Here is a 25,782-nt window from a genome sequence, read left to right on the forward strand (position 1 = left end):
CACATGTTTGGGAAACTGGCACTGGCTTTGTTTGAGGGTGGATCAGCCGGTACTCAACAGAGTGTCACAGAGGGAGGCAGTATGGCCATGAAACTTAAAGACACTGGAACTTGTTGGAGAACAACTGTTTGGGAGCCGGCCTTGGCAAACTTGTTTGGTACTTTGCATTGTGTGACTATCCCTGCGCCCAGGGCATAAATGCCAGCAGAAACCCCCCAGGGTGCCTCAAACGCAGGGGACATGGGATAACCTTCTCCATCATCCGAGAAGTGGAGGGCCACTGTCGGACAGCCCCAACTAGACCCGTGTGGATCTAGCCGGGTCACCCGTGTGGATCTAGCCAGGTCTGCTGAACTGGAAGTGGGGAGTTGTCACGGATTCGAGGCTGCAAGGGCTAAACCCCTACCCCCCCTACAACGTCACCCCTGTTGTTTCACAGTGGTTTTGGGCTCCTCAAAGCAACCACAATCTCTGGAAGCTTTTTGTTTGCTTTTTGTTGTCTTGTTTTTGTGTTCTAAAGTTGTTAAGAGAAGAGCTGGTCTATGACCGGGAAAACCCTCTTAGGCTTGCCGGGCTCCTGGAACTCCCGGTCGGCTGCCTCACAACAGACACCCGCCTAACCCCTCTCATGCTGGCCGGGCTCCTGGAACTCCCGGCCGGCCACAGGACAGCAGGACACCCGCTAACTTTACCCCTGTTTGCTCCAGTAGCCCTTTGCCCCAGAGCTCCGCTCTTTTGAGGATTGGTAGCCCCTAGGGAGGACAAGAGCTGGGGGAATTATCGGAGGGGAGCTCCTTTGGGAACCAGGGGTTTTGGACACCCCTAACCCCATAACTTCAACGGACTGTAACCCCAGTCCCCAGTAACGATTCACGCTGATTTTCCACCGGGATCACCCCGAAACCGCCACCCCTAGGTACTGGAATTCTGTGGGACTGTGACTGCTATGGAGGTGCCGGTCGGTCTGGAGGGGTGGGAATAGCGGGAAAATTGTGGGATTGTCCAGGGTCTTATCAAAATGAGCTGTGTGTATAAAAGGAGTGTATGTTTTACAATAAAGAGAGTTCCTGTTTCACTTGAATGCTAGTATGTCTAGTTATTTGGGTGGACTCCTGCTAAAATCACTTTCCTGGGCTACATAGCAGCCTGTTCCAGGCAGAGGAAGGACCTTCTGGCAGAGCTACCTAGTCTGGGTAGCCGGAGTCTACCACAGGGTGGGACCCTGAGTACTGGTGCTGTCGGGCATCAGGGGTGGCTACAGGCTGTGCTCACTTGCCAGCTACATAGCTGCAGTCGGCAGGGAGGAAGCAGGAACCGTTTGGCGGAGCTACCCAGTCGGGGTTGCCGGGGTATCCGTCACAATGACCTCTCTCTCAGGATCCCTTTTTTCACCAAAATCTCAAACTCTAGCTTTGACAGCATTACAATTGAACACCTAATCTTCACCAGCAGAGTTTGTCTGAAAAGGTGAAAACTTAATTCTAGGTAGAAAGCCTAATACCAGGCACGTCTAGCAATCCTCAAGGAATTCTAATTATGGTAGAGTCCTTGAGTATCTTTAGGACAGTTGGGAGAAGAGCTTGTGAGCCAGTTCAGGACATATGTTTGCTTTGTCTGTTCTGTATCACAGGAAGTTTGCTAAGAATCCTGATGTTCAGACTTTTGTGTTGGCTGAAATTCAAATTAGGCATGATATTCAGCCTTTTACTCCTTTTTACAGAATTAACCTGGTCTTGAGGGATTTACAGGCTCCTCGGATTGAAGCCATGTTTGCTTGGAACTTTCATATTTTCTCTTGCAAGATCCTCTTATTAGCCATTCCCTTGGTTAGATGGGTGGCTGAGCATTTCTCTGAATTTTATAAGGTGTTCAAAACGAATTCAATCACTTTAACTGCTTAGATGCAGGGAAGAGTTTCCATGACAGTATTACTGCTTATTCCTCTAGAGCAGTTTCTATTACTTGTGCCTTTTGTACTGAGTCCTCTAAGGATCAAATTTGTAAGGTTGCTACTGTGTCTTCTTTACATACGTCTGTGAAATTCTACCATGTTGACATGTATGCTTCTTCAAAGGCTGCTTTTGGCAGGAAAATACTGTGGGCCACTGTGCCTGATCGGTAATAAACTTGCTTTATTTGTATTGACCACCCCCATGGTAAGAGAGAGAGAAAGAGAGAGAGAGAATGAGAGAGATAATGAGAGAGAGGGAGAGAGACAGAAAGAGAATATGAGACACACAGAGAGAGAGAGAAAGATAGAGAATGTCCAAGTGGAGATGGAGACAGCACACGCTGGTATTTCTGAAGATAAAACTTCACCTTTATTGGAACATTTTAAAACCCATTACTTCCAAATGTTTTAGTGTCCGAACTGACACCTTGTCAATGGTCAGCTCCCCGGTGGATGGATTAAAGTTTAACACCTAGATTACAAGTTTTGCGTTCGTGTTTTAATACTGAAAATGGCCATTTCAGCGTTAAAACAGTAACGCAGCTGTTACGAGTCTTGTCGGTATAGCTGTACCGCAAGCATTTTAGCCGGTAATGTAACGTCAGTTCCACACTCAAAAAAAATGATGTTTTTGCATGGGATTTCTATAGCGCTGCCATTACAAGTTTTGCGTTCGTGTTTTAATACTGAAAATTGCCATTTCAGCGTTAAAACAGTAACGCAGCTGTTACGAGTCTTGTCGGTATAGCTGTACCGCAAGCATTTTAGCCGGTAATGTAACGTCAGTTCCACACTCAAAAAAAATGATGTTTTTGCATGGGATTTCTATAGCGCTGCCATTACAAGTTTTTCGTGAGGCTACAAAGCTTGCGTTCCAGCCTTTACCAACACGATCCGTTCCGCAATCTGAGACCAGTAGTTATGAGTTTTGCGCCACAAAACTCATAACCGTGTTAAAAAGTACACTAACACCCATAAACTACTTATTAACCGCTAAACCGAGGCCCTCCCGCATCGCAAACACTATATTAAAGTTATTAACCCCTATTCTGCCGCTCCCCGACATTGTCACCACTATAATAAAGATATTAACCCCTATTCCGCCGCTCCCCGATATCGTCACCACTATAATAAAGTTATTAACCCCTAAACCTCTGGCCTCCGACATCCCTGCCACTAAATAAACCTATTAACCCCTAAACCGACAGCCTCCCACATCACAAAAACTAAACTATTAACCCCTAAACCTAACATCCCCATAACTTTAAATTAAAATTACAAGATCTCTATTTTAAATAAACTAAAACTAGTATTATGCTAGAATTAAAATAACTATCAATTAAATAAATTAAATTACACATTAAAAAAACCTAACACTACTAAAATAAAAATTATTAAATCTACAATTAAAAAAAATAAAAAACACTAAATTACGAAAAATAACAAACGAAATTATCCAAAATAAAAACAATTACACCTAATCTAATAGCCCTATAAAAATAAAAAAGCCCCCCCCCCCAAAAAAAAAACAACCTAACCTACAATAAACTACCAATAGCCCTTAAAAGGGCCTTTTGTAAGGCATTGCCCTAAAGAAATCCGCTATTTTTACCTGAAAATAAAATACAAAGACCCCCCCAACAGTAAAACCCACCACCTAACCAACCCTCCAAAATAAAAAAACCTAACTCTAACAAAAACCCAAGCTACCGATTGCCCTGAAAAGGGCATTTGTATGGGCATTGTCCTTTTAAAAGGGCATTCAGCTCTTTTTCTTGCCCTGAAAAGGGCTTTTAGCTCTTTTAAGAAATGCCCACACTCTAATCTTAAAAAAAAAAAAAAAAACCCACCCATAAAAGATTAAAAAAATCTAACAGTAACCCCAGACGATCCACTTACTGTTTTTGAAGTCCGGACATCCAGGCGGCGAGGTCTTCATCCATCCAGGCGACGTCTTCTATCTTCATCCCGGCGGCGCTGAGCGGGTCCATCCTGAAGACATCCGGCGCAGAGCATCCTCTTCATACGGTCGCCGCCGTATAATGAATCTTCTATGCAAGGGAGCCTTTTCAAAATGGCATCCCTTGCATTCATATTGGCTGATTTTAATTTTTTAAATTCAAATCAGCCAATAGGATGAGAGCTACTGAAATCCTATTGGCTATTCAATTCGGCCAATAGGATGAGAGCTACTGAAATTCTATTGGCTGTTCAAATCAGCCAATAGGATGAGAGCTACTGAAATCAAATCAGCCAATAGAATTTCAGTAGTTCTCATCCTATTGGCTGATTTGAACAGTTAAAAGAATTTCAGTAGCTCTCATCCTATTAGCTGATTTGAATTTCAAAAATCAAATCAGCCAATAGGAATGCAAGGCTCCCTTGCATTGAAGATTCAGTATACAGCGGCGACCGTATGAAGAGGATGCTCCGCACCGGATGTCTTCAGGATGGACCCGCTCCGCGCTGCCGGGATGAAGAAAGAAGACGCTGCCTGGATGAAGACTACTCGCTGCCTGGATGTCCGGACTTCAAAAACTGTAAGTGGATCATCGGGGGTTAGTGTTATGTTTATTAATCGTTTTTTGGGTGGGTTTTTTGTTTTTTAGATTAGGGTTTGGGCGTTTCTTAAAAGAGCTGTAGTAATGCAGCAAATAAGGCTAGCAGAATGCTTGGGTGTATTGGTAGAAGTATTTGCAGCAGAAATAGTAAGGTTCTTATGCCACTTTACAGATCATTAGTTAGGCCTCATCTTGAGTATTGTGTGCAGTTCTGGAGGCCATATCTTCAGAAGGATATTAACAAACTTGAATCTGTGCAAAGGAGGGCTACGAAAATGGTACATGGTCTAAAAAATAAAACTTACCAGGATAGGCTCAATGACCTAAATATGTATAGCTTAGAGGAGAGAAGGGAAAGAGGTGATATGATAGCAACTTTCAAGTACATTAAAGGGTTTAGTAAAAATGAGGATGTAGGTATAAAATGGAAAATTCAAGAACAAGGGGTCATGATCTCAAGCTAAAGGGTAGTAGATTAAGGAGTAATTTGAGGCAGCACTTCTTTACAGAAAAAGTGATTGATTTATGGAATAAACTTCCTTAAGAGGTAGTAGCGACAAACACTGTGGGGGACTTTAAAAATGCATGGGACAAGCATAAGGCTATCCAACAAACTAGATAAGTTTATACTGTTAGGTAATATCGGGCAGACTTGCTGGGCCTATGGCTCTTATCTGCCGTCAAAATCTATGTTTGAATGCCCATACAAATGCCCTTTCTTTTGCATGATGTACCGAGTCCACGGATTCATCCTAACTTGTGGGATATTGTCCTTCCTGACAGGAAGTAGCGAAGAGAGCACCACAGCAGAGCTGTCTATATAGCTCCCCCCTTAACCCCACCCCCCAGTGATTCTCTTTGCTGGCTCTAAGCAGGAAGAGTAAAGAGAAGAGGTGTTAAACTGTTAGTACAACACCGGTACCATTTAAAAATAACTAACACTTGATTGAAGATAAAATAAAACTATTTACTCTCAGGCAGGACATAGATGAAGATTTTTGCCTAGAGGATGATGATCTTAGCATTTGTAACTAAGGTCCACTGCTGTTCCCACAGAAACTGAGGAGTACAGGAAAACTTCAGTGTGAGGAACAGGTATGTTCAGTCATATTTTCTGCAGAGACTGTGTTAACTCAGAAAGGCTGACAGTGTCCCCATTAGGGGAAGGGTAAGCAGTAATCCTAGTGTTATCAGAGGTTTTTACTAGCTTGCATAAAGGGTTAATTTTTTGTGGGCACTCGGTTTGTTATGTAAATTTGGGACAAACGTTTTTGTGTCTGGGAGCAACGTTTTCTGTTTTATGGGACATTTGCTTGAGGGTTCTTTGGGGTTGCTTATAACCCACATGACTTTCAGGCAGGGTTTGTTAGTTTTGTGTAGGCCCCAGCAACATCGAGTGAGGTGGCCGGGGCCTACATTTTCAAGCAGCAAGCAACTTCTCCTGAGGGCCTGAGAGTCTTCTGAGGGACTAATTGAAGCTTTAAACCCCATATTATCGCTTCCTAAGGGCAGGTAGGGCCACAGCAGAGCTGTGGCAAGGTGTTTTAGGGGTTTTTAACCGGTTTTAGACATATTTCAATCCGTTTTTTTCATTTGGGGGTTTATTGCTTTTTTTACTTGTGGTGCAATCTTTCTAAAGCTTTGTGGGTACACTGTTAAAATTTCAGAAAAAATGAAGCAATTTTAACCTGTTTTGCAGTTTGTCTATGCCTTTTTTTCTCTTAAAGGCACAGTACCGTTTTTGCAAATTGTGTTTTTTTCATTAAATAAAGTGTTTTCCAAGCTTGCTTGCTTTATTACTAGTCTGTTAAACATGTCTGACACTGAGGAAACTCATTGTTCAATTTGTTTAGAAGCCATTGTGGAACCCCCTCATAGAATGTGTCCCACTTGTACTGATATGTCTATAAATTGCAAACAGCATATTTTGACTTATAAAAGTTTGGCATTAGATGATTCTCAGACAGAAGGAAATCAGGTTTTGCCATCTAGTTCTCCCCAGTAACACCCGCACAAGCGACGCCAAGTACTTCTAGTGCGTCTAATTCTTTCACCTTGCAAGATATGGCTTCAGTTATGAATACTACCCTCACAGAGGTTTTATCTAAGCTGCCTGGGTTGCAAGGGAAGCGCAGTAGCTCTGGGTTAAGAACAAATTTTGAGCCTTCTGACGCTTTAGTAGCCGTATCCGGTATTCCCTCACAATGTTCTGAAGTAGGGATGAGGGATTTGCTGTCGAGGGAAAGATTTCTGATTCAGGACAGATGTTCTCTCAGACAGATTCAGATATGACTGCATTTAAATTTAAGCTAGAGCACCTCCGCTTATTGCTCAGGGAGGTTTTAGCTACTCTGGATGATTGTGACCCTATTGTAGTTCCAGAGAAATTGTGTAAAATGGACAAATATTTAGCGGTTCCTGTTTACACTGATGTGTTTCCGGTCCCTAAGAGGATTTCGGACATTGTTACTAAGGAGTGGGATAAACCAGGTATTCCGTTCTCTCCACCTCCTGTTTTTAAGAAAATGTTTCCCATTTCTGACACCATAAAGGACTCATGGCAGACGGTCCCTAAGGTGGAGGGTGCTTTCATTGATCCTATGGATAAAAAATTAGAGGGTCTCCTAAAGAAATTTTTTGTTCATCAAGGTTTTCTTCTTCAACCTATAGCATGCATTGTTCCTGTAACCACTGCAGCTGCCTTTTGGTTTGAGGCTCTAGAAGAGGCTCTTCAGATGGAGACCCCACTAGATGATATTTTGGACAGAATTAAGGCTCTTAAGTTGGCTAATTCTTTTATTACAGACGCCGCTTTTCATCTTGCTAAATTAGCGGCTAAGAATTCAGGTTTTGCCATTTTAGCGCGTAGAGCGTTATGGCTTAAGTCCTGGTCAGCTGATGTGTCATCTAAATCTAAGCTTTTGTCCATCCCTTTCAAAGGTAAGACCCTATTCGGGTCTGCATTGAAAGAGATCATTTCAGACATTACTGAAGGTCATACCCTCCCTCAGGATAAGTCAAATAAGACAAGGACCAAACAAAATAATTTTCGTTCCTTTCGAAACTTCGAGTGGTCCCTCTACCTCTTCCCCTGCTGCAAAGCAAGAGGGGAACTTTGCTCAATCCAAGCCAACCTGGAGACCTAATCAGGCTTGGAACAAGGGTAAACAGGCCAAAAAGCCTGCTGCTGCCACTAAGTCAGCATGAAGGGGTAGCCCCCGATCCGGGACCGGATCTAGTAGGGTGCAGACTCTCTCTCTTTGCTCAGGCCTGGGCAAGACGTTCAGGATTCCTGGGCAGTAAAATATGTAACCCAGGGATACCTTCTAGATTTCAAGGATTCCCCTCCAAGGGGGAGGTTCCATCTTTCTCAATTGTCTGTAAACCCGACAAAAAGAGAGGCGTTATTACTCTGTGTAGAAGACCTTTTTACCATGGGAGTGATCTGCCCAGTTCCAAAAGCAGAACAGGGGCAGGGGTTCTACTCCAATCTGTTTATAGTTTCCAAAAAGGAGAGAACCTTCAGACCAATTCTGGATCTCAAGATCCTAAACCAATTCCTAATAGTTCCATCTTTCAAGATGGAGACCATTCAGACTATCTTACCATTGATCCAGGAGGGTCAATATATTACCACCGTGGACTTAAAGGATGCGTATCTGCACATTCCTATCCACAAAGATCATCACCAGTTCCTCAGGTTCGCCTTTCTGGACAAGCATTATCAGTTTGTGGCTCTTCCTTTCGGGTTGGCCACGGCGCCGTGAATCTTCAGGAAGGTGCTAGGGTCCCTTCTGGCGGTTCTAAGGCCACGGGGCATAGCAGTGGCACCTTATCTAGACGACATTCTAATTCAAGCGTCGTCCTTCCAACTAGCCAAGTCTCACATGGACTTAGTGTTGGCCTTTCTAAGGTCTCACAGGTGGAAAGTGAACGTTAAAAAGAGTTTTCTCTTTCCCCCCTCACAAGAGTTTCATTTCTAGGGACTCTGATAGACTCGGTGGACATGAAAATATTTCTGACGGAGGTCAGGAAATCAAAGATTTTGTCCACCTGCCGAGCTCTTCATTCCATTCCTCAGCTGTCAGTGGCTCAGTGTTTGGAGGTAATCGGACTAATGGTAGCGGCAATGGACATAGTTCCATTTGCTTGCATCTCAGACCACTGCAACTATGCATGCTCAATCAGTGGAATGGGGATTATGTGGATTTATCTCCTCAGATAAATCTGGATCAACAGACCATAGACTCTCTTCTTTGGTGGTTGTCACAGGATCATCTGTCCCAGGGAATGTGTTTCCGCAGGCCAGAATAGGTTATAGTGACAACAGACGCCAGTCTTCTGGGCTGGGGTGCAGTCTGGAATTCCCTGAAAGCTCAGGGTTTGTGGATTCGGGAGGAGGCTCTCCTACCGATAAATGTTCTGGAATTAAGAGCGATATTCAATGCTCTCCAGGCATGGCCTCAGCTGGCTTCGGCCAGATTCATCAGGTTTCAGTCGGACAACATCACGACTGTGGCTTATTTCAATCATCAGGGCAGAACAAAGAGTTCCTTAGCGATGATAGAGATCTCAAGGATAATCCAATGGGCAGAGGCTCACTCTTGCCATCTGTCAGCGATCTATATCCGAGGTGTAGAGAACTGGGAGGCAGATTTTCTAAGTCGTCAGACTTTTCATCCGGGGGAGTGGGAACTCCATCTGGAGGTGTTTGCTCAGCTGGTTCGGCTATGGGGCACACCAGAGTTGGATCTGATTGCGTCTCGTCAGAACGCCAAACTTCCTCGTTACGGCTCCAGGTCAAGGGATCCTCAGGCTGTACTGATAGATGCTCTAGCAGTACCCTGGTCGTTCAACCTGGCTTATGTGTTTCCACCTTTCCCTCTCCTTCCACGTCTGATTGCCAGAATCAAACAGGAGAGAGCATCAGTGATTTTGATAGTGCCTGAGTGGCCATGCAGGACTTGGTATGCAGACCTGGTGGACATGTCATCCCTTCCACCATGGTCTCTGCCATTGAGACAGGACCTTCTGATTCAAGGTCCATTCAAGCATCCAAATCTAATTTCTCTGCAACTGACTGCTTGGAGTTTGAACGCTTGATTCTATCAAAGCTTGGTTTCTCTGAGTCAGTCATAAATACCTTGATTCAGGCTCGAAAGCCTGTTACCAGGAAAATTTATCATAAGTAAATATCTTCTTTGGTGCGAATCCAAAGGCTTCTCCTGGAGTAAAATCAGGATTCCTAGGATTTTGTCTTTTCTCCAAGAGGGATTGGAGAAAGGATTATCAGCTAGTTCCCTAAAGGGACAGATATCTGCTCTGTCTATTTATTTTGTTGCACAAGCATCTGGCAGATGTTCCAGACGTTCTGGCTTTTTGTCAGGCTTTAGTTAGAATTAAGCCTGTGTTTAAACTTTAAACCTATTGCTCCGCCATGGAGTCTAAATTTAGTTCTTAGAGTTCTTCAGGGGGTTCCGTTTGAACCCATGCATTCCATAGATATTAAGCTTTTATCTTGGAAAGTGTTGTTCCTAGTTGCTATCTCTTCAGCTCGAAGAGTTTCTGAACTATCTGCATTACATTGTGACTCACCTTATCTTGTGTTCCATGCTGATAAGTTGGTTTTGCGTACCAAGCTTGGGTTCCTACCTAAGGTTGTTACTAACAGGAATATCAATCAAGAAATTGTTGTTCCTTCTCTGTGTCCTAATGCTTCTTGTAAGAAGGAACGTCTGTTGCACAACTTGGACGTGGTTCGTGCTTTGAAATTTTATTTGCAGGCAACCAAAGATTTTCGTCAAACATCTTCTTTGTTTGTTGTCTATTCTGGAAAGTGTAGGGGTCAAAAGGCTACGGCGACTTCTCTTTCCTTTTGGCTGAAAAGCATCATCCGTTTGGCTTATGAGACTGCTGGACAGCAGCCTCCTGAAAGGATTACAGCTCATTCTACTAAAGCGGTAGCTTCCACATGGGCTTTTAAAAATGATGCTTCTGTTGAACAGATTTGTAAGGCTGCGACTTGGTCGTCGCTTCATACCTTTTCAAAATGTTATAAATTTGACACTTTTGCTTCTTCGGAGGCTATTTTTGGGAGAAAGGTTTTGCAAGCAGTGGTGCCTTCCGTTTAGGTACCTGTCTTGTCCCTCCCTTCATCCATGTCCTAAAGCTTTGGTATTGGTATCCCACAAGTTAGGATGAATCCGTGGACTCTGTACATCATGCAAAAGAAAACAAAATTTATGCTTACCTGATAAATGTCTTTCTTTTGCAATGTACCGAGTCCACGGCCCGCCCTGTCTATTCAAGACAGATAGTATTTTTTTATGTAAACTTCAGTCACCTCTGCACCTTATAGTTTCTCTTTTTCTTCCTTGGCCTTCGGTCGAATGACTGGGGGTGGAGTTAAGGGGGGAGCTATATAGACAGCTCTGCTGTGGTGCTCTCTTTGCTACTTCCTGTCAGGAAGGACAATATCCCACAAGTTAGGATGAATCCGTGGACTCGGTACATCGCAAAAGAAAGAAATTTATCAGGTAAGCATAAATTTTGTTTTTCAGGGCAATGGGTAGCTTAGGTTTTTGTTAGAGTTAGTTTTTTTTATTTTGGGGGGTTGGTTGGCTTGTGGGTTTTACTGTTGGGGGTCTTTGTATTTTTTTACAGGTACAAGAGCTGATTTCTTTAGAGCAATGCCCTGCAAAAGGCCCTTTTAAGGGCTATTGGTAGTTTATTTTTATAGGGCTATTAGATTAGGTGCAATTGTTTTTATTTTGGATAATTTTGTTTGTTATTTTTCATAATTTAGTGTTTGTTATTTTTTGTAATATAGTATTTTTAATATTTTTTTGTAAGTGTAGATTATTTTTTTAGTAGTGTTAGGTTTTTTAAAATGTGTAATTTAATTTATTTAATTGATAGTTATTTTAATTTTAGTATAATAGTAATGTTAGTTTAATTTATAGTTTAAACTTATTTTTTTTTTAATTTCCCAGGTAAGTTTTTATTTATTTTAAGATAGGGATCTTGTAATTTTAATTTAAAGTTAGTGGGTTGTTGGTTTTAGGGGTTAATAGATTAATTTAGTTTTTTCAATGTGGGGGGCTGTCATTTTAGGGGTTAATAGGTTTATTTAGTTGCAGTGATGTGGGAGGCCAGATGTTTAGGGGTTAATAACTTTATTTAGTGGCGACGATGTCGGGGAGAGGCGGAATAGGTGTTAATATCTTTATTATAGTGTGGGCGATGTTGGTGTGCGGGGGAATAGGGGTTAATAATTTTATTATAGTGGTGGCGATGTCGGTGAGCGGAGGAATAGGGGTTAATAACTTTTATTAGTGGCGGCGATGTCGGGAGCAGCAGATTAGGGGCTAATTACTTTATTTAGGTGTCGGCGATGTCGGGGGCAGCAGATTAGGGGCGTTTAGACGTGGGGTTTAGACGCAGGTGTTAGTTGTTTTTTTTTTAAAACACTCTCTCCCCATTGATGTCTATGGGGAAAGTGTGCATGAGCATGTCAAAGCAGCGCTTGGATTTTGTGCGGTATGGAGCTCATCGCAACCATATTGCACGCACAAGGCGGCTTTTCAAAAAACTTGTAATGGCAGCGATATGGAGGGTGAATAGTTTCGCACCCTCTATAGCGCAAAACTTGTAATCTAGGTGTAAGTGAGTGCACTATATATATTATTTATTTTTGTGTATATACTGTATATGTACAAAAAATAATCCTTAAAAATGTTTGCTGTACGATACAGTACTTTTACTGTTATATGATATCAATAAAAGTCCCTATATATCAATAAAATACCTAACTACAACATAATGCACAACTCATCTGAGCTGTTTTTATGACCATAATAGTTTGTCTAGATGTCCAACTGGTGGCCCATGAGCTACATACAGCCGCTCTGCACTCGTTTTTGGCCCACTAGAAAAAGGCGGAGTTTAGAATGTGTACCATAGTTTTTGTGGACACAGGAAAAACTCAAACTAAAAATGTGGGTTTTGGGACTTTTTGGGGTAGGCAAACAAGGTGACCACAACTCAAAAGAGCCCTCTGGAGGGGAGAAAAGCAAACAGAGATTAATCTGCAACCTTTCCTAAATCTGGACCTGTGACACTGGAGACATTTAGGAAATATATTATTGAGTGTGTGTGTAATAGCCAAAAAAAATTATGTGGCCTTTAAGGCTTCTAAAATTTTGATCTGTGGCCCCCATGTGTAAGGAAGTGGTTCACCTGATTACGTTGTGTGATAAAGCCGATAACTTTTCTTGTTCTAACATAAAACCCACAAGTCTATATAGCCATGTACAGCAGATACACTTTATTTGCACTTACAATGGGTCAGCAAATTGATTAAAAACAAAACAAAACCCCTTTGTCATACTATCTGTGCTTGTGCTGCAACTTGCTGATGTCTCCTCTCAAGCTCATTCACTGCCTGACAGCAGAGATGGTTGGTGAAAGGGATTTTTTGGCTTATGTTGCAGAGTTAATCAGAATGCATACCAAAACATTTGTGCGTGTGTGTGGGGGGGGGATTAATTAGTTATTTGGGAGGATCTGAAATGCAGTCACCCCTGCAAAGAAAACAAACTTTAATTTTGTTAATTATCTGTTTTAGAGCCTTGAGAACGAATTACATACAGAATGTTTTTTGAAATAGCTGACAGTATCTAGTTTATTTATTTTTACATTAAATGGACATATGTATGTGTTTATGTGTATATAGGGTTGCCAGGTGTCCAGTATTTAACCAGACAGTCCAGTATTTTAGCAGGCTGTCCAGTAAAACGTATACAAAAATACTGGACACTTAAATGTCAGCTAAATGGCCTCCTATGCCTCTATGCGTTACAAATATGGCACAAAAAGAAGTTACAATGGGCATTTTCTATCATTGGCAGCCATGTGGTGTTAAATCAGTGATGTGTGTGTGCTCCTGGCAGTCAATAGGGCGTCAAATCTCTACCACATATGTGTTATTGGAAACCAAGGGGATAAAATGACTGCTCAGTTGTGAAAAATATACATGGTGGGGCCTAAGGATGAGCTTTTGGGGATCACCTGTGATCAGTCACCTATATGTCGTCCGGTATTTTTATGGAGCATAGCTGGCAACCCTATATGTTTATGAGTCCATAGGATGAAGCATTTTTTCTGTACAGCCTACCCGAGGTGCTTCTCAATAATATAAATACAGTCCAGAATGAGTAAGGGCACTCACCGGGTCTTAACAATACAAACATTTTAAATACCAAAAACCATGATGTTTTGAGGTCTTCCCCAAAAACAACACAGTTTTTACTATTGATTTATTTTTCAATGTTAAGGCTCTGTTGCAATTATTTATTTTTTATGTCAGTAAATCATAAACTAATGTTTAAAGGAACTTTAAAGTAAACATGTTGTTTATATATCAGAAATGATTCACAACATCACAGACTATCTGCATGCAAAATAAAAACATTAAAACTAGTAATTCTGTTAGTAAAATATGTGTTGTTTTTCAGGTCCAGGACACACCCCTTAATGTTGTTCTCTGCTGTGGCCAATCAGCTACATATGTAAACAAGCTCGTTCATATTAACCAATGACTGTGTCACATATAAATTAGTCAGGATTCCACCGAACGCACTCCAGCCTTTTCATATTTTTGATAGGAAATGCAGACAAATTAATTGTGCATAATTAAGCATTTTGAGAAACATGCAATTTTGAGTTTACTGTCATTTTAAATTTAATTATAAGCAATAAAAGTCTAGGAATATTTTACTTATGTTAATTTTTTAACACAAATGTATTATTCCTTGGTATTTAGTATATTTATTTGCTAAACATATTGTGCTGTGGTTTATATAAATTACTTTTAAAGACAACAGTTACCAGTGTAATTTGACCTCGTTACCATTATAATTGTATACACTGTGCTGCATATTATTCCATATATTTTCAGGTGTTTATTTAGTTACAAAGCCTGATCCCTGGCATAGTATCTCCTTTTGCAGATGTGAGAGAGACTGTGTCTCATACGGTGTCTGTTATTTCATATCTGCACATAAAACATTCAGTACAAGTGTGCAGAATGGTGTCAGAGGCATTTGTCTAACACCCTCTGTTTCCCCACAGATAATAAACGCACAATAGACCTTGGAGGTGACTCATCTCTGCAACAAATCTCTCTAGTTTTTCATCTACAGGGTCTTTTGTATCTAAAACACAGTAGTGTATAGAGTGAGGGGAGCAGTCTTTGGTTTTTGCTGAATAGCTTTGTGATACAAAAGATACCACAATCAACACTGTTTCTGACCATTTCAAAGCAACAGGGTTCTTTTGGCTGAGAAAAAAATCCAGATATTTTTTCCAGTAATCTTAAGTACTGCATTAAATTACATTTTGTCAAGAATGGTTAAATGACTCAGATGTTTTCTTTTCTCAGCTTTTTTACTTTTGTTCCTTTAGCTTTGATTAAAAAAAAAACAAACAACCCAAATGTTCTCATTAAAAGAATTGAGAAATAGCATTAGAAAATATATGTTGTTTTATCCATGGGGATCCAGTGAATCTTCTGAATGAAAAATGCCTTCAGTTGCATTGGATAAGAGAAATTAATCTGAGCTGGCTATAGGAATTGTGGTCACTTACATTATGTCATCCAAAGTCTATGTTGGAATGGATAATGCAAGATGTATTAACCCCTTAATGACAACAGTACTTTTCCATTTTCTGTCAGTTTGTGACAAAGGCTATTTTTACATTTTTGCGGTGTTTGTGTTTAGCCGTAATTTTCCTCTTACTCATTTACTGTACCCACACATATTATATACAGTTTTTCTCGCCATTAAATGGACTTTCTAAAGATACAATTATTTTCATCATATCTTATAATTTACTATAAAAAAAATTATAAAATATGAGGAAAAAATGAAAAAAAACCCACACTTTTTCTAACTTTGACCCCCAAAATCTGTTACACATCTGCAACCACCAAAAAAATCCCATGCTAAATAGTTTCTAAATTTTGTCCTGAGTTTAGAAATACCCAATCTTCTTTGCTTTTTGTGCAAGTTATAGGGCCATAAATACAAGTAGCTCTTTGCTATTTCCAAACCACTTTTTTTCAAAATTAGCGCTAGTTACATTGGGACACTGATATCTTTCAGGAATCCCTGAATATCCATTGACATGTACATATTTTTTTTTAGAAGACATCCCAAAGTATTGATCTAGGCCCATTTTGGTATATTTTATGCCACCATTTCACCGCCAAATGCGATCAAATACAAAAAATCATTCACTTTTTCACAAATGTTTTCACAAACTTTCGGTTTCTCACTGAAATTATTTACAAAAAGCTTGTGCAATTATGGCATAAATGGTTGTAAATGCTTCTCTGGGATCCCCTTTGTTCAGAAATAGCAGACATATATGGCTTTGGCGTTGATTTTTGGTAATTAGAAGGCTGTTAAATGCCGCTGCGCACCACACATGTATTCTGTCCATCAGTGCAGGGGTTAATCAGGGAGCTTGTAGGGAATGTGTAGGGTTAATTTTAGCTTTAGTGTAGTGTAGTAGACAACCCAAAGTAATGATCTAGGCCCATTTTGGTATATTTCATGCCACCATTTCACCGCCAAATGCGATCAAATAAAAATAAATTGTTTCCTTTTTCACAAACTTTAGGTTTCTCACTGAAATTATTTACAAACAGCTTGTGCAATTATGGCACTAATGGTTGTAAATGCTTCTCTGGGATCCCCTTTGTTCAGAAATAGCAGACATATGTGGCTTTGGTTTTGCTTTTGATAATTAGAAGGCTGCTAAATGCAGCTGCGCTCCACACGTGTATTATGGCTAGCAGTGAAGGGGTTAATTAGGTAGCTTGTAGGGAGTTTGCAGGGTTAATTTTAGCTTTAGTGTAGAGATAAGCCTCCCACCTGAAACATCAGATCTCCTGATCCCTCCCAAACAGCTCTCTTCCCTCCCCCACCCCACAATTGTCCCCGCCATCTTAAGTACTGGCAGAAAGTCTGCCAGTACTAATATAAAAGGTATATTAGTTTTTTTTGGGGTTTTAATAGCATATTTACATATGCTGCTATGTAGAATCCCCCCTTAGCCCCCAATATCATGGATCCCCCATCAAACAGTTATCTAACCCTCCCCCTCTAGCCTAATGGGCGCCATCTTGGGTACTGGCAGCTGTCTGCCAGTACCCAGTTAAGTAAAAAAAAAAAGATTCTTTAATTTTAAGCTACTTTCTGTAGTGTAGCTACCCCCCACACCCCACCCCCCTCCCAGAACCCTTTGATTACTTTATAAATAAAATTTCCCCCCCCTTTTCTCCCAATGTATTATTTTACTTTTCTGTAGGGTAGCAGTTCCCACCCGCTCCCGCCCCGTGCACGTGCCCGCCCACCACCCCCGTGCACGTGCGCGCGTCCCCGCGCCCCCGGGTAATCCCGCCTCCGATCCCGCCCCCCTCCACATGATCACGGGCCCATTGCAGGCCGCCCACCCGCCTCCCTGTTTCGCTCCCACCCACCAACGATGCTCCGGTGCAGAGAGGGCCACAGAGTGGCTCTCTCTGCATCGGAGGCTTGTAAAGGGGTATTGCAGGATGCCTCCATATCGAGGCATCACTGCAATACCCTCAGAGCTGCTGGAAGCGATCGCAATCGCTTCCAGCACTCTGTTAGACAACTGACGTACCAGGTACGCCTATTGTCATTAACTGCTTGTTAATGCATGACGTACCTGGTACGTCAGTTGTCATTAAGGGGTTAAAGGGAAATTGCTTACTGCAATAATCTTATAGCACAAATACGACAAAAGTAAAGTGGCTAAATGTACCAGTAAAGCATATGTAGAAGCATATAAAGGGAGACACCAGAGACTAATAATGCCTAAGGCAGGAGACAAACTACATATTATATTCATAGAAAGTATTTTAGCAATTCTTGTTTCAAAGTAAACTAAGATGATCTTACAGAATTAGAAACCTTATAGATACATAAGAAGCAAGACTGGTCAGAGAGAAATAACAAACGAAGATAAGGGAAAATGTAGTTGCTGTCCAGCAGGGCCAAAAAGCAGATGGTTTTTATATGGTGAATATTTATCAGGTGCCATAAGACAAGTGAGGTCCAGCAGTCAATTTCATGTAGTAATGATGGAACTATAGGAGATAGCAGAACATCTGATGACATTATTCATCTGGCCTATAGTAGAGGGCACTCTAGGAGATAGCAGAACATCTGATGACATTATTCATCTGGCCTATAGTAGAGGGCACTCTAGGAGATAGCAGAACATCTGATGACATTATTCATCTGGCCTATAGTAGAGGGCACTCTAGGAGATAGCAGAACATCTGATGACATTATTCATCTGGCCTATAGTAGAGGGCACTCTAGGAGATAGCAGAACATCTGATGACATTATTCATCTGGCCTATAGTAGAGGGCACTCTAGGAGATAGCAGAACATCTGATGACATTATTCATCTGGCCTATAGTAGAGGGCACTCTAGGAGATAGCAGAACATCTGATGACATTATTCATCTGGCCTATAGTAGAGGGCACTCTAGGAGATAGCAGAACATCTGATGACATTATTCATCTGGCCTATAGTAGAGGGCACTCTAGGAGATAGCAGAACATCTGATGACATTATTCATCTGGCCTATAGTAGAGGGCACTCTAGGAGATAGCAGAACATCTGATGACATTATTCATCTGACCTATAGTAGAGGGCACTCTAGGAGATGGCAGAACATCTGATGACATTATTCATCTGGCCTGTAGTAGAGGGCACTCTAGGAGATAGCAGAGCAGCTGATGACATTATTCATCTGACCTATAGTAGAGGGCACTCTAGGAGATGGCAAATCATCTGATGACATTATTCATCTGACCTATAGAAGATGGCACTCAAGGAGATAGCAAAGCAGCTGATGACGTTATTCATCTCGTCAATAGTAGATGGCACTCTAGGAGATGTCATTAGCTGCTCTGCTATTATTCATCTGGGCTATAGTAGATGGCACTCTAGGAGATAGCAGTGCATCTGATGGCGTTATTCATCTGGTCTATAGTAGATGGCACTCTAGGAGATAGCAGAGCAGCTGATGACATTCATCTGGCCTATAGTAGATGGCACTTTAGGAGATAGCAGAGCAGCTGATGGCGTTATTCATCTGGTCAATAGTAGATGGGACTCTAGGAGATAGCAGAGCAGCTGATGGCATTATTCATCTGGTCAATAGTAGATGGCACTGTAGGAGATAGCAGAGCAGCTGATGACATTCATTTGGAAGAAAATACAGTCCTAGAAGACAAAAAAACGAGAGGCGCTCTTGGTGCAGCAAATTCCAAACAGGGGCAAATTATGAATACACAATATACACCATGTACTCACAAGTAAAATTGCACAAGCAGTGCAATATCGTGCAGGCCGAAACTTCTGAGCCGTTCGGCTGACTCACAGTGGCTGAAGCAGATGGTATCCAGAATGAGGCTCCAATCCTGCTACTCGTCACCTCTCAGGAACGCCAGCAGAAACCGATCAGTGCTATAGAAATCCAGCACTCGGATAACTAGCCAGCATTTAAACTGGTATCGTTTAAGAATTCAAAAAGAAACAGTTTCTGGTTTTGTGAAGCAATACGGATAAACAATGAAGGGTTGGTACATCCAATGTCGTCGCGAGAAACTGACTTCATTTTACGTCCTCATAATCGCATCCGTCAGTTTCTCGCGACGACATTGGATGTACCAACCCTTCATTGTTTATCCGTATTGCTTCACAAAACCAGAAACTGTTTCTTTTTGAATTCTTAAACGATACCAGTTTAAATGCTGGCTAGTTATCCGAGTGCTGGATTTCTATAGCACTGATCGGTTTCTGCTGGCGTTCCTGAGAGGTGACGAGTAGCAGGATTGGAGCCTCATTCTGGATACCATCTGCTTCAGCCACTGTGAGTCAGCCGAACGGCTCAGAAGTTTCGGCCTGCACGATATTGCACTGCTTGTGCAACTTTACTTGTGAGTACATGGTGTATATTGTGTATTCATAATTTGCCCCTGTTTGGAATTTGCTGCACCAAGAGCGCCTTTCGTTTTTTTGTCTTCTAGGACTGTATTTTCTTCCGGCCATTTGTGGAGAGAGCTGCTGTACATCGTGGGATCTGGTCTATGGTTCATATGGACTTACATATATATTTATATTTATTCTTATGATTTGGGACTTTGATAGGCATATTCAATATATACAATTAAATATATACAATTTTTTGTTATCTAGGTTTTTATATTATTATTAATCAATTACTATTTTACAGTTTATCTCGTATGGTCTTAATCTATGCCCCAAATACTAACAGACTTGAAAATTGATTTTATAAACGCTCATATTGTCGATTTATATTGGCGCACCTCCTTTATAGACCCTGATAGTGCAGCTATTTAGGTTTCTAGTGGTTTTAGTTGACATTCATCTGGCCTATAGTAGATGGGACTCTAGGAGATAGCAGAGCAGCTGATGGCATTATTCATCTGGTCAATAGTAGATGGCACTCTAGGAGATAGCAGAGTATCTATAGTAGGCCACTCACGTCAAAAACTATCTTAGCAAGGAAACTCCAGTGACTATATCATGTCATATTCTCTCAGAAGCAGCAATGTCCTTTCTACATTGTATTATAGAAGAAGAGTAGTTGGTTAAGATCTTACCATCTTGAGGGATACAGTGAAAGTTTAGCTAAGTCTGCAATATACTAATATACTTTCATTATTTTTGTCCCCCTTTCCTGTAATTTCTATTCTGAAATTGTGAGCTTTTCAGTTCCTGTTAGAAATGGAAGTGCAGAAAACTTTAATATATATTCCACACCGCCATTGGTTGCACACTCTAGTGACCTATTTATAACTGTCCCTAATTGGCCACAGCAGAGAAGGTAACCTAAGTTACAACATGGCAGCTCCCACTGTTTTATAGACACTAAAACTTAACACTTATTTTGTTGATATTTAAACATTAAATGAAACTTTAAAAAAAGACATCTAGATGTTATTCTCAGACTAATCTATTCTTTGAACTTATCATTATATCTAACATTTTCTTAGTGTTTAATGTTCCTTTAAGTCAAAATTAAACTTTCATGATTCATTTAGATTACGCATTTGTAAACAACTTTCCAATTCACTTCTAATTTCAAAATGTGCACAATCTTTTTATATGCACACTTTATGAGGCACCAGTTCCTACTGAGCATGTGCAATAATCCACAGTATATACGTAATATGCATTTTGTGATTGGCTGATGGCTGTCACATGATGCAGGGAAAGGAAAATTGAACTTTCTGAAATATGTCAGAAAAAAAATCTACTCATTTGAAATTCAGATAAATTACTTTTACATTTCACTTTTATTATGCATTTGTTGATTATGCAAATCTATGAAACAAAAAAAATATTTTAGATTCAGACACATCATGTTATCAAATTTGTTTTATTTTCCATGATATCATTTGTTGAAGAGATAGCTAGGTAGCATCTGGAGGACTACATGACAGGAAATAGTGCTGCCCTCTAGTGCTCTTGCAAAACTACTGCTATATAGTGCTCCAGAAATGGGCTGGCTCCTGAGCGTATGCCCTGATATTCAACAAAAGATACTAATAGAACAAAGAAAAATTGATAATAGAAGTAAATTAAAAAGTTGTTTCAAGTTGCTGCTCTCTCTGAATCATGAAAGGAAATGTTTAGGTTTAATGTCAGAGGCGTAACTAGAAACCACAGGGCCCAGGTGCAAGAATCAAGAGGGCCACCCCCCAAAAAATGTGAATTTGATAAATATCCTTTTTTTTTTTAACATTTAACACCAGAGAAAAAAATACCCTTTGCCCACAGTCTGACCCCCTATTACTGTATATAGTGACACTGCTTAACCCACCAGTACTGTATATAGTGACACTGTTTAACCCACAAGTACTGTATATAGTGACACTGTTTAACCCACAAGTACTGTATATAGTGACACTGCTTAACCCACCAGTACTGTATATAGTGACACTGTTTAACCCACAAGTACTGTATATAGTGACACTGCTTAACCCACCAGTACTGTATATAGTGACACTGCTTAACCCACCAGTACTGTATATAGTGACACTGTTTAACCCACCAGTACTGTATATAGTGACACTGCTTAACCCACCAGTACTGTATATAGTGACACTGTTTAACCCACCAGTACTGTATATAGTGACACTGTTTAACCCACAAGTACTGTATATAGTGACACTGCTTAACCCACCAGTACTGTATATAGTGACACTGTTTAACCCACAAGTACTGTATATAGTGACACTGCTTAACCCACCAGTACTGTATATAGTGACACTGCTTAACCCACCAGTACTGTATATAGTGACACTGTTTAACCCACCAGTACTGTATATAGTGACACTGCTTAACCCACCAGTACTGTATATAGTGACACTGTTTAACCCACAAGTACTGTATATAGTGACACTGTTTAACCCACCAGTACTGTATATAGTGACACTGTTTAACCCACCAGTACTGTATATAGTGACACTGCTTAACCCACCAGTACTGTATATAGTGACACTGTTTAACCCACAAGTACTGTATATAGTGACACTGTTTAACCCACCAGTACTGTATATAGTGACACTGTTTAACCCACAAGTACTGTATATAGTGACACTGCTTAACCCACCAGTACTGTATACAGTGACACTGCTTAACCCACCAGTACTGTATATAGTGACACTGTTTAACCCACCAGTACTGTATATAGTGACACTGTTTAACCCACCAGTACTGTATATAGTGACACTGCTTAACCCACCAGTACTGTATATAGTGACACTGTTTAACCCACAAGTACTGTATATAGTGACACTGTTTAACCCACCAGTACTGTATATAGTGACACTGTTTAACCCACAAGTACTGTATATAGTGACACTGTTTAACCCACCAGTACTGTATATAGTGACACTGCTTAACCCACCAGTACTGTATATAGTGACACTGTTTAACCCACCAGTACTGTATATAGTGACACTGTTTAACCCACCAGTACTGTATATAGTGACACTGTTTAACCCACCAGTACTGTATATAGTGACACTGTTTAACCCACAAGTACTGTATATAGTGACACTGTTTAACCCACCAGTACTGTATATAGTGACACTGCTTAACCCACAAGTACTGTATATAGTGACACTGTTTAACCCACCAGTACTGTATATAGTGACACTGTTTAACCCACAAGTACTGTATATAGTGACACTGTTTAACCCACAAGTACTGTATATAGTGACACTGTTTAACCCACAAGTACTGTATATAGTGACACTGTTTAACCCACAAGTACTGTATATAGTGACACTGCTTAACCCACCAGTACTGTATATAGTGACACTGCTTAACCCACAAGTACTGTATATAGTGACACTGCTTAACCCACCAGTACTGTATATAGTGACACTGTTTAACCCACCAGTACTGTATATAGTGACACTGCTTAACCCACCAGTACTGTATATAGTGACACTGTTTAACCCACCAGTACTGTATATAGTGACACTGTTTAACCCACCAGTACTGTATATAGTGACACTGCTTAAACCACCAGTACTGTATATAGTGACACTGTTTAACCCACAAGTACTGTATATAGTGACACTGCTTAACCCACCAGTACTGTATATAGTGACACTGTTTAACCCACCAGTACTGTATATAGTGACACTGCTTAACCCACCAGTACTGTATATAGTGACACTGTTTAACCCACCAGTACTGTATATAGCGACACTGTTTAACCCACAAGTACTGTATATAGTGACACTGTTTAACCCACCAGTACTGTATATAGTGACACTGTTTAACCCACCAGTACTGTATATAGTGACACTGTTTAACCCACAAGTACTGTATATAGTGACACTGCTTAACCCACCAGTACTGTATATAGTGGCACTGTTTAACCCACAAGTACTGTATATAGTGACACTGTTTAACCCACAAGTACTGTATATAGTGACACTGTTTAACCTACAAGTACTGTATATAGTGACACTGCTTAACCCACCAGTACTGTATATAGTGACACTGTTTAACCCACCAGTACTGTATATAGTGACACTGCTTAACCCACCAGTACTGTATATAGTGACACTGTTTAACCCACAAGTACTGTATATAGTGACACTGTTTAACCCACCAGTACTGTATATAGTGACACTGTTTAACCCACCAGTACTGTATATAGTGACACTGTTTAACCCACCAGTACTGTATATAGTGACACTGCTTAACCCACCAGTACTGTATATAGTGACACTGTTTAACCCACCAGTACTGTATATAGTGACACTGTTTAACCCACCAGTACTGTATATAGTGACACTGTTTAACCCACAAGTACTGTATATAGTGACACTGCTTAACCCACCAGTACTGTATATAGTGACACTGTTTAACCCACAAGTACTGTATATAGTGACACTGCTTAACCCACCAGTACTGTATATAGTGACACTGTTTAACCCACCAGTACTGTATATAGTGACACTGTTTAACCCACCAGTACTGTATATAGTGACACTGCTTAACCCACCAGTACTGTATATAGTGACACTGTTTAACCCACCAGTACTGTATATAGTGACACTGCTTAACCCACCAGTACTGTATATAGTGACACTGTTTAACCCACAAGTACTGTATATAGTGACACTGTTTAACCCACCAGTACTGTATATAGTGACACTGCTTAACCCACCAGTACTGTATATAGTGACACTGTTTAACCCACCAGTACTGTATATAGTGACACTGTTTAACCCACAAGTACTGTATATAGTGACACTGTTTAACCCACAAGTACTGTATATAGTGACACTGTTTAACCCACCAGTACTGTATATAGTGACACTGCTTAACCCACCAGTACTGTATATAGTGACACTGTTTAACCCACAAGTACTGTATATAGTGACACTGTTTAACCCACCAGTACTGTATATAGTGACACTGTTTAACCCACAAGTACTGTATATAGTGACACTGCTTAACCCACCAGTACTGTATATAGTGACACTGTTTAACCCACCAGTGCTGTATATAGTGACACTGTTTAACCACCAGTGCTGTATATAGTGACACTGTTTAACCCACCAGTACTGTATATAGTGACACTGTTTAACCCACCAGTACTGTATATAGTGACACTGTTTAACCCACCAGTACTGTATATAGTGACACTGCTTATCCCACCAGTACTGTATATAGTGACACTGTTTAACCCACAAGTACTGTATATAGTGACACTGTTTAACCCACAAATACTGTATATAGTGATACTGTTTAACCCACCAGTACTGTATACAGTGACACTGCTTAACCCACCAGTACTGTATATAGTGACACTGTTTAACCCACAAGTTCTGTATATAGTGACACTGTTTAACCCACCAGTACTGTATATAGTGACACTGCTTAACCCACCAGTACTGTATATAGTGAGTCAGTGACACAGTCTGTAATCTGCCGGTGAGATGGCGGGCCTGACCGTACCCGCCTGAGTACTTTATAAAGTGACCAAAGTAGTCTGTGACATAGTCCAGCCCCCCCGTACTGTATATAGTGGTACTGTATAGTGACATTGTTTACCCCCTGCCCCCCCATGCTGTAGTAACAAGGTCTGTAATTTGCTGGTTCCACAAACATACACAAACACACACATACATGCATAAATACACACACAGTCACATACATACATGCATAAATACACACACAGTCACATACATGCATAAATACACACACAGTCACATACATACATGCATAAATACACACACACACATACATGCATAAATACACACACAGTCACATACATACATGCATAAATACACACACAGTCACATACATACATGCATAAATACACACACACACACATGCATAAATACACACACAGTCACATACATGCATAAATACATACATGCATAAATACACACACAGTCACATACATACATGCATAAATACACACACAGTCACATACATACATGCATAAATACACACACAGTCACATACATACATGCATAAATACACACACACACATACATGCATAAATACACTCACAGTCACATACATACATGCATAAATACACACACACACACACACACACACACATACATGCATAAATACACACACACACACACACACAC

At 40.6% G+C, this 25,782-nt stretch overlaps 1 protein-coding gene across 1 annotated transcript in view; it reads left to right on the forward strand.

The window, feature by feature from the left end:
• The window catches only part of RHPN1 (rhophilin Rho GTPase binding protein 1), a 284,175-nt gene that overhangs the window by 97,701 nt on the left and 160,692 nt on the right, over positions 1-25,782 (forward strand). The gene's annotated exons all lie outside the window — the stretch shown is intronic.

This window comes from Bombina bombina, chromosome 5 (assembly GCF_027579735.1).
Source record: "Bombina bombina isolate aBomBom1 chromosome 5, aBomBom1.pri, whole genome shotgun sequence".
Taxonomy (NCBI): Eukaryota; Metazoa; Chordata; class Amphibia; order Anura; family Bombinatoridae; genus Bombina; species Bombina bombina.